The 9,999-nt window shown below is 35.0% G+C and overlaps 1 protein-coding gene across 1 annotated transcript in view; it reads right to left on the bottom strand.

Annotated features, from left to right (window-relative positions):
* LOC106471007 (G-protein coupled receptor 161-like) overlaps nt 1-2,005 on the bottom strand; it is a 36,220-nt gene extending 34,215 nt beyond the window's left edge. Inside the window, exon 1 of the mRNA XM_022399641.1 lies at nt 1,822-2,005. The gene's annotated coding sequence lies outside the window, so the exon portion shown is untranslated. The remainder of the gene's footprint in view (nt 1-1,821) is intronic.
* Nucleotides 2,006-9,999: the final 7,994 nt, after the last annotated feature.

The following is a 9,999-nucleotide window of genomic DNA, read 5'->3' as shown; positions in this document are numbered from 1 at the left end:
GGAAAAAACACACACCTCAGACAGTATCATCATTGGGAAACACACACCTCAGACAGTATTATTATTGGAAAAAACACACACCTCAGACAGTATCATCATTGGGAAACACACACCTCAGACAGTATTATTATTCAAAAACACACACCTCAGACAGTATCATCATTGGGAAACACACACCTCAGACAGTATCATTATTGGAAAACACACACCTCAGACAGTATCATTATTCAAAAACACACACCTCAGACAGTATCATCATTGGGAAACACACACCTCAGACAGTATTATTATTGGAAAAAATTGGAAAACACACACCTCAGACAGTATCATTATTGCATGGATTTTAAACACCTAACCATAGCAATATGTACTTCAATTTTTGTGACAAGACTGAATAAAGATGAAAGTAAACTATGTAAAACATCAAATTACATTTAATTCAGTAAACCATTCGGAAGAAAAGAATTTGAACAATTAATGTAATTGTACTGAAAATATGATTTATATTTTGTTGTTATATCTTCCTGAAGAAAACTCTACCAATATACGAGTAGAGGGGGTTTAGGGGATAACGAAAAGCTTGATTTCTGGTTTTGGTAGAAGGCGTCCTTTTTCGGAACCTGGGTTAAAGTTCATAACGAAAAGAAACAAAATATATATTACATAAAAACTACATCTTTAAAAGCAGTACGGCTCCAGCTTTTCTTAACTGTAGGGGGGGCGTAATAGGGCGAAATTTAACATAAGTCTATAATTAAATTAATTGACAATATTAGTTGAGAGGAGGCTTTGCCTTTCAGGCGGACATGCTCCCTTCTCCCGCTAGCGCCGGTCCTGTTTTTAAAGCCGTTAACTTACTTTTAGTTGAGAGGAGGCACTGCCTTTCAGGCGGACATGCTCCCTTCTTCCTCTCCCGCTAGCGCCGGTCCTGTTAACTTACTTTGAATGACAGAAAGCGGAAAAGGTAGGTCAGAAATTATGGGCGCGGCAGAAATTAACGAAGAGAGATTTTTCTCATTTTTCTTTTTAATATCACTTTTTGCTTTATAAAGTTTTGTCGTTTAGATGTTTCTTAATAAACAACTCCTCTTCCATAAAAAAAATCTATATGTTCTATATAGAACAATAGTACAAATTTAACACAATAGTACAAATTTAACACAATAGTACAAATTTAACACAATAGTAAATATTTAACACAATAGTAAATATTTAACACAATAGTACAAATTTAACACAATAGGAAATATCTAACACAATAGTACAAATTTAACACAATAGTAAAAGTAAGGGAATGTCTAGCCTTGTGCAGAAACTGCCTCACAGACTATGTGGTTGTTTGGAGGGAAAATGTTTAGAATAATTAAATAATGACGCTGAAATCATAATATATATAGTTTAAAAAAACACGTAGCACACACACACACACACACACAGAGTCGAGTTTAAAAAAAACAAACTATGTTCAGATTACCAATAATAAAAAGTTTTTTTTTTTAAACAGGATATATATTCGTTACGTAATACACCTTACATCATTTTAAACCTTAACGTTGTATGTTTTTTGCCCTAGTTAATTGTGACTTTTCATCACATGAAGAAGAACAAACCTGGCGGTGAGAAAACTAAGTATCCAACATAAATAACGCCCCTCTCCCCTAATTCATTTTAACTTATTTTGAAAAGAATATAGTGTAAGAGTTATGTTCTACACTCTCAGGCAACATTATCAGTCAACAGAACTTATTATATCAAAGTTCAGTTCAGTTATAATAGCATATTAAGGAATGATAACTTAACAGTATTGATAAAAATATTCACCTTTGTTTGATCCGCGTAGCTTAGGTGCGCTAATATCGCAATGAACCGCGGTTAGACAAAGAAACTTCGAACGCCGTCTACTTGCACAGAAATGTCCACGTTTGAACTTTCGTCAAGAAGGTTGAACCGATGCAGGCCTATATTCTGAAGTCAAGACAAGAGTACATACAGCCTGTGGCTTCTGTCTCCCAGCTGTACTGGTTGGCTACCTTCTCGCCAGCTGCGTTTATAATACCCATAGACGGAACCCGCGCCACGGATGAGTGGCCGAATCGTCTCCATAGTAACACTATTGCGAATTTTAGACGCGATGACTCGCAGCGGCCTCTAAAATAAAACCCCCAAAACAACGTTTTCTTTAACGTTTTTTCTAAGGACTAGTTACATATATATATATTTACTCAATGAATACATAATTTCCACTCTTAATGAGGAATTACGACATAATAGTATCAGAATTAAGGAAATATTTCACGGGAACGCGATCTCTTAAGCGTTGTGCAAGTTTTACGTAATGTGGCCGTTTCTTTAACATTATCATGATTGGGTTTTTCCGAAAACAAGTTTTCGATTGTCAACTACTGACAAAACCTGGCATGGACCGGTTATTAGGACGCTCGACTCGCATTTAATTGGGTCGCGGGATCGTATCCCGTCACCGAACATGCCTTTTTTCAACCGTGGGAGCGTGCGTTATAATGTGACGATCAGTCCCACTATTCGTTGTAAAAGAGTTTGTTTGTAATTCAGCACAAAGCTACACAATGGGCCAACTGTACTCTGCCCACCACGGGTATCGAAACCCGGATGCTAGCGTTGTAAGTCCGCAGACATACCGCTGTGCCACTGGGGGGCTGGAAAAGAGAGTAGCTCAAGAGTTGTTAGTGTGTGGTGTTGACTAACTCCCTCTTCCCTCACGTCTATCACTTCTAAATTAAGAACGGCTAACGCAGATAGCTCTCGAGTAGCCCTGCGTGAAATTCAACAAACAAACAAACAACCAGAAAATCGACTAATAACAATGAAATTACCATGTGCGTTTATGCCAGACATTCAGATGTTAACATGTGCACGCCTCAAAAGATGATTGAAAAGCATTTTATTCGCGCTGCAAGTCGTTGGTTAAAATTTCATCAATTTAAAATCACAAAACATTTGTTTCCAATTCTCGACAATCGCATAATGTATGATGTATAATTAAAATATATTTCATATTATTAGTATTCTCACTAAACTTGTAAAACTGTAGATTTAACCTTGGGCTGCTTTTTATCGTGTCAGTGGGATCGTACCCAAAATTCAGAACCTAAAATTGGCAAAAACGTTTAGCCACCCATGCGTTACTATTTCAGAGGCGGTCCAGCATGGCCAGGTGGTTAAGGCACTCGACTCCCAATCTGAGGGTCGCGGGTTCGAATCCCTCTCACACCAAACATGCTCGCCCTTTCAGCCGTGGGGGCGTTATAATGTGACAGTCAATCCCACTATTCGTTGGTAAAAGAGTAGCCCAAGAGTTGGCAGTGGGTGGTTGGTGATGACTAGCTGCCTTCCCTCTAGTCTTACACTGCTAAATAAGGGACGGCTAGCGTAGATAGCCCTCGTGTAGCTTTGCGCGAAATTCAAAAACAAACAATTTCAGGGGCGTAGGCGAACATCGTGACATGAATGAAAATTTCTAGATTTACTTCCCCCGACTTCAAACAGCGTGTTAATAGGTTTAGATTTTTTTTTTCGGTGACTCTGTAGCACGCCACGTTGTATGACGTATTAGTTTAATTTTTATTTTTTTATCTATTCGAGTTAGCAACGCATATCAATAATTCCTGCACGTTATTTCATGACCTAAGTTCTAATAGCCCCGACGAAATAGCTCTTGTAGAAATGTTGTGCCAGATTTCTTCATTCAATGCTTAAGAAAGGTCTTGCTATTTCTAAGCCTTAATCTTTATCAGTGGGTCATGGCTAAATAACATATATAGGCAAAATACCACAATAACAGCCAATGACTACGCATGCGCAGTGACAGCAACGTTCAGATTTTTAAGCCATTAGTAACGCTATAGAATAATAGAATTCGATCAGAATAATAAGAATAAGAATAAGAACGGTAGAACATAATTGTGTTACTATATCAAGAGTAAAAAAAAACAAAAAAATGTCTTTTTTAGCTCAATGGAAGACGAAATATGTAATATTAGCTACAGCCGACTAGTTTGGTAACACAGTTACCATCATTAGGGCTAGTGTTTGTGTTTCTTACTGTTAATAACGAAAGAACTGTAGAAAAAAATATATATATAATTTAAAAACAACTTTTCTCCACTATTAACGTGGCACCATCAGATACTCAGCACAATTGTACAGGACAATTAAATACACCCAATTGGTGACGTCATAAACAAAACACTGAGCTTAGCATAAGTATAAACTTACTCCTTGTGTTTTATTTATTAAATGTTTGTATTCTTTTATCAAAATGGCTTCTTTTATTTTACGTTTTTTAATGGTAGATTGTCTACGAATAATTTTAACAATTTTATTTTCACTACAATGTTTTGTTTCGTTAAAATGTTGGTAGACATGTGACGGAGCATGTCCATGTTCTGCTATTCTAGTACTTGACTTTCTACCAGCCTCCCCTATACAGATAGTATTACAGTCCGTACATGTTGGTAGACATGTCACGAAGCATGTCCATGTTCTGCTATTCTAGTACTTGACTTTCTACCAGCCTCCCCTATACAGATAGTATTACAGTCCGTACATGTTGGTAGACATGTGACGGAGCATGTCCATGTTCTGCTATTCTAGTACTTGACTTTCTACCAGCCTCCCCTATACAGATAGTAATACAGTCCGTACATTCTACATTGTAAACTACTTCTTTATCAACAGTAATCAGTTTAATTCCATTTTTTAAGATTATATTCACATTTTTTCCTGATAAAAAATACATTTACCTACAACTGAAAGCTTATACATCATTTGTATTTCTTCCCAAAGTATTTTTTATCGTATTTAATAAGTCAGATATATTAGGAATTACACAATAAACCAAATTATCTGAATAAACTTTATCTTTTTTTCAATCAACCTATCAGTTCTTAAGTATTTTCTAATCAAACTAATAGAATAATCTTTCCTCTTTACCGATATATCTTCAAGATAATGTAATTCCTTATCCAGCTCTTCTTTTGAACTGTAATTAGTTTTTTCAATAGACAATCAAGTTTTTTAAAATCCCTATTTTATTTAGATTTGTGATGAGCTTACGACCAGTTCAAGTGTAGATTAGTATGAGTCTCTTTTATAACTAACTTCGTTTTAAAAGAATTATTAACCGTACTAGCCAGGACATTGAGAAAAAATAACTCACCCTCCTTCTCATGGGTGAACTTAATATTAGGGTTTAATGAATTTAAAAATACTAAAAACTGTTTAACCATTTATCCAGAAACGAAGTCAGCAAATGTATCGTCAACATATCTGACAAAAAAAGTCCTAACCTTGATTAACCGTAATTTTAACCTTTATAATCAAGCCTTTTTTTTATAAATATATTAGCTAGAACAGGTGCTAATGGACTGCCCATATTTATTACCTCAATCTGATAATAAAATTCGTGATTAAGTTGAAATACAGTTTGTGTTTTTGTAAAAATTAACATTCGTGTTAAAACTTCTGAAAAAAGTTGTGTTCTTGGATTTTCATCTTGTATAAAGAGCACAATCAATAGATTCGTTGATTGGTACTTGAATAAATAATGAAACAACATCTAAACTAACCAAAACACTACAAGGATTGAATGTACCTAATAACTTGGTAAAATGTTCTGTATTTTTATAAAACACTCTCCCTGTAATGCATAAGGTTGCAATACCAAAGCTAAAAAAATTAAATAGGTTATAATTAAACGCTCCTCTAGCGAATACAATAGGTCTGAGAGGTACACCTTGTTTGTGTATCTCGGTCAACCCATAAACGTAAGGTGTTTCTGCATCACTAGACCTAAAAAGAATGTTAAGAGAATCTATATAAATATAATAGTACTGACTGTTGTCTGTCGTATGTCCATGTAACTACTTCGCAGAGTATGGATAGATCTTCACCAAAATTAATATGGAGGTTCACTAGGTCCATGCAAGGGTACATACAAATGTTCAGTTTTGCGATTTTTATGGGCTTTTTTGCGTTTTTTACAATTACATATAAGGGAAGCAACTTTTCATGCCCTAAAACAGTGATTCTGAACGTGGGGCGCACTTCCCACAGGGGGCAATTTGAAAATGCTACAATAAGAAAAATTTTTTCATTTGGGTGTGAAATTTTGGTAAATTTCTAAATTTTACATTATATTATTAAACATTTTCAACACCAAATTTGTTTTTATATTAAGGAGGTATCAAATCTTTTGAGGTGTCGAGGTGGGGCATGGAGCAAAAAAAGGTTAAGAACCACTGTCCTAAGATAACCTTTCATAAATCATGAAATTACATAACTTCCGTCCAGGGGACAGGTACTCCAGCTAGTCGTTTAATAAATTTATTTTTTTTAAATCTAATGAAAAAGTTGTTCAGTTTGTCTTTGTTTTTAGTTGGGTTATCAGTTAACAGGTCATAATGCTCTTAATCACTTAATAAATCACTCATTTTACTTATATATTCACAATAATTCATTACCACACCAACACTACCTTTCATAATAACCAAATTCTTATTTTCTCGCACTTATTTAATTTATTTCCGTTAACTTTTGTTATGTTAGGCTTAATTAATAAACTTAGATTTAGTCACAAAATCTTTCTATTTTCTCAGAAAAAAATCACCGAGAATATTTAATACATACCCGTTTTTTTTTTGGCACCTGTCGAAAATAAACATAATTGTTGCCACAATAAAATGATTCCCCTACCGTTAGCTTTTTGAACCACGTGTTCTGTGTTCTCATCCTTTCGTGTTAACTGATAACTATTTTCTGGCACAAGGAGTAGGTTTATACTTATGCTAAGCTCAATGTTATGTTTGTGACGTCACCAATTTGGTGTATTTAATTGTTCTGTACAACTGTGCTGAGTATCTGATGCCACGTTATTAGTGGCTAAACGTTGTTTTTAAATTATATGTTATTTCTACCCCATTTTAGCTGTTTTTTGCATTTTATAATTTTGTAGAATGTGAGATACCTCCAACATATATACACAAGAATAAACTGGGACGTGTCAATTTATTGTTTATTATCATTTATCCAAGTTTCCCCTCATGTCTTGCGGAATAACACTCGTTTAGACAAGGCTGACTGTAGGCCTAGTCCAAGTACTCAAACAAGGCTGACTGTAGGCCTAGCCCAAGTACTAAAACAAGGCTAATCGTAGGCCTACCCACAGTACTTAAACAAGGATGACTGTAGGCCTAGCACCAGTAACTTTAAATAAGAAAATGGGGTAACAAAATAAACTTTGGGTCTAACTCCAAAATACGTACGTTGTGCAGTTAACCTTAAAGATGATTTGTTAAAGTTTACCCTACAATTAAAAAAGTACTTGAAACTTACGTGTAACTAAATAGTGTGTTCCAGGCTCAGTGGATGTTACGACAACGATGTAGACATTACATCCTGTGAATTAGGTTATACATTAATATAAAAGATGGCAACATACACTGAACTTTAACAATATAATACTAAAAATAGATATGAAGCCCAATCTATCATTTTATTCACCACTGTAAGAGAAGAGCGTTTGTTTGTTTGTAGTTAAGCACAAAGCTACAACAATTGATATCTATGTTCTGCCCACCACGGGCAAGGATTTTATGTAGCAACGCCTAAAACAAGTTATTTTTTGGCGTTGGGCTTAAATTATGTAATTATTTATGCATAAACTTTTTTTTTTTAAGTTAAATCTAAAACATGTACTTCTTTGAAGCAATTTTTTAAAGTAACAATAAAATGTATATCTCTTTGAAATTAATCATTGTATAAGCTAAGCCTAAAATATCTATTTATATGTACTTTAGCCTTAAACACGTATTTAGCTTTCATGTTGATATCTAATAAAAATAGTTGCGTTGGACTGTTTGTCTGACTATTTTGTAAAAGAAGTACCACGCAAATTATTTAAAGTACACAGGGTGTTTATTGAATTTTAGTTAATTATGTTCTTCACCTTCTGATACTCTAACGGTTTCTATTATTTAAGCGGGTTCTTTTGGGTTATTCGATGCAAAACAATGAAATATCCAGTCCACTTAATGATAAGAAAGCGTTTTATTTCTTTCACTACAACTTTTATAAATACGCGGTTTTACGAACTAACGATCGGCCTAACTTCGTAAATAATGCTTAACTGTCAGTTTCCTCGTGTACGTACAGTGCTTCTCAAATCTCTGCTCTCTGGCACTTCGTTGAAACACAAACCCAAAATTTATAGCATTGGATATAACCCTTCCCAAAATTCTTGGCTAATTCGCGTGATGTGTCGTTCAAATCATTTCCTAATATTTCAAGAAAATACTATTCATTCCGCTACACGTTAATCGCGTGACGATCTTGTAAAAAATTGTACAAGCGCCCCAGTTAAAAACAAAAACATGGCCTTCAACAGCATGATTGATATTAGTGGAATAAAAATTTCTGAATAACGAAAAACTTGTTTTAAACTAACAGACACTGTAAAACACCTCCCTATTGTTATAGTAACTTCCTAATGCTCGTTATCCTAAAACAAGTAAAACGGCTACCGTGAGATTCTAGTCAGAAATCTTTTAGGCTTAGCTGTTAAAGAATAAATATCTTAATTCTGACTACTTTCTAATTTGGCATTATTATAAACAGGCAGATTTTTTTTACAGAAAAACCTGTGTTAACTAGAATTAGCGAAATGTTTGGCATAATTATAGATAAACCAATGATAATCGGAACTTTGACGCTGGCTTGAAAAATATAATTAATTGATTACATACGATGAAGAAAAAAAATTAACTGGAATACATTACTCTAAGTTTGTTTATTTTGTTATATATTTCGCGCAAAGCTACACGAGGGCTATCTGGGCTAGCAGTGTAGAACTAGAGAGAAGGCAGCTAGTCATCACCACCCACCGCCAACTCTTGGGCTACTCTTTTACCAACGAATAGTGGGATTGACCGTCACGTAATAACGCCCCCAAGGCTGAAAGGGCGTGCATGTTTGGGGCAACGGGGATTCGAACCATACCGGCCCATTACTCTAACTATCGATGATCAAGAAAGTTCGAATATTTTGTACACATACAGATCAAGATAAAACGGTTCACTGAGCTATTATCTTGAACAGGGCCGTACCGTGAGTAGTGCGAGCGATACGTTCGCAAACGTCGCCAAATCGAAGATGGATACCGACTGCCCGATTGACTGACAAAGCGAACTGATGGTTCTGAATTTATGTATGGCACTGATCTTGACACCATTTTGGGTAAGGCTACTTCAAATAAGCAGAAGAACCTTGTCACCATGTTTTTTTCAAATTCCTTGTTCACAAACTTGTTTTACGAACATCACTTTCAACATATACACCTACGGCTTTCAATAACATCGATCTCAAAATGTAATTGCGCTGTTGCTACAAAAGCACCAAAAATATTGAGAAATTTAAATAAGAAAATTATACCAAATATTTTTTTCTTGGTCTACTGTCCTTAAAAATTTAGTATGATCGTTTATCGTTAGGGGACGCAACAAGTAAGATGTGGATTTTTTTTTCTTTATTTTATATTTTCACCCCAAGCTACACAGTGGGCTATCTGCGCATAGCTGTCTCTAATTCTTAACAGGTAGACTAGAGAAAAGGTAGCTCGTCAACAGCGCCCACCGCCAACCCTTAGGCTACTCTTATTCGACTGACCGCACCCATAGCCTCAAAAGGAGAAACAAGATTTTGCGGCAACTATAGTAAATTATAGATATATAAATTATATAAATCAAAGAAGTAAACAATTACCCCGAACTTCACTTGTTCCATTGTTTTATAATTAAATGTTAAAGCGTTCAAATTGACTCGTAATTTTTTATTTGTACAGGAAAACCAAAGTACATGAGAAATGGAACTATTTACTCACAAAAAAGGCAATCATGTTTTATATGGCGATTGACTTCTTGACTTTTTTTGTCCCTCCCTCCCCCCCAGTGGCTTGTTTTTTTTTTT

Source organism: Limulus polyphemus, unplaced genomic scaffold (genome assembly GCF_000517525.1).
Source record: "Limulus polyphemus unplaced genomic scaffold, Limulus_polyphemus-2.1.2 Scaffold4351, whole genome shotgun sequence".
In the NCBI taxonomy this organism is placed as follows: domain Eukaryota; kingdom Metazoa; phylum Arthropoda; class Merostomata; order Xiphosura; family Limulidae; genus Limulus; species Limulus polyphemus.
Note: the sequence above shows the minus strand (reverse complement) of the source record. Positions and strands in the feature narration are given on the sequence as shown.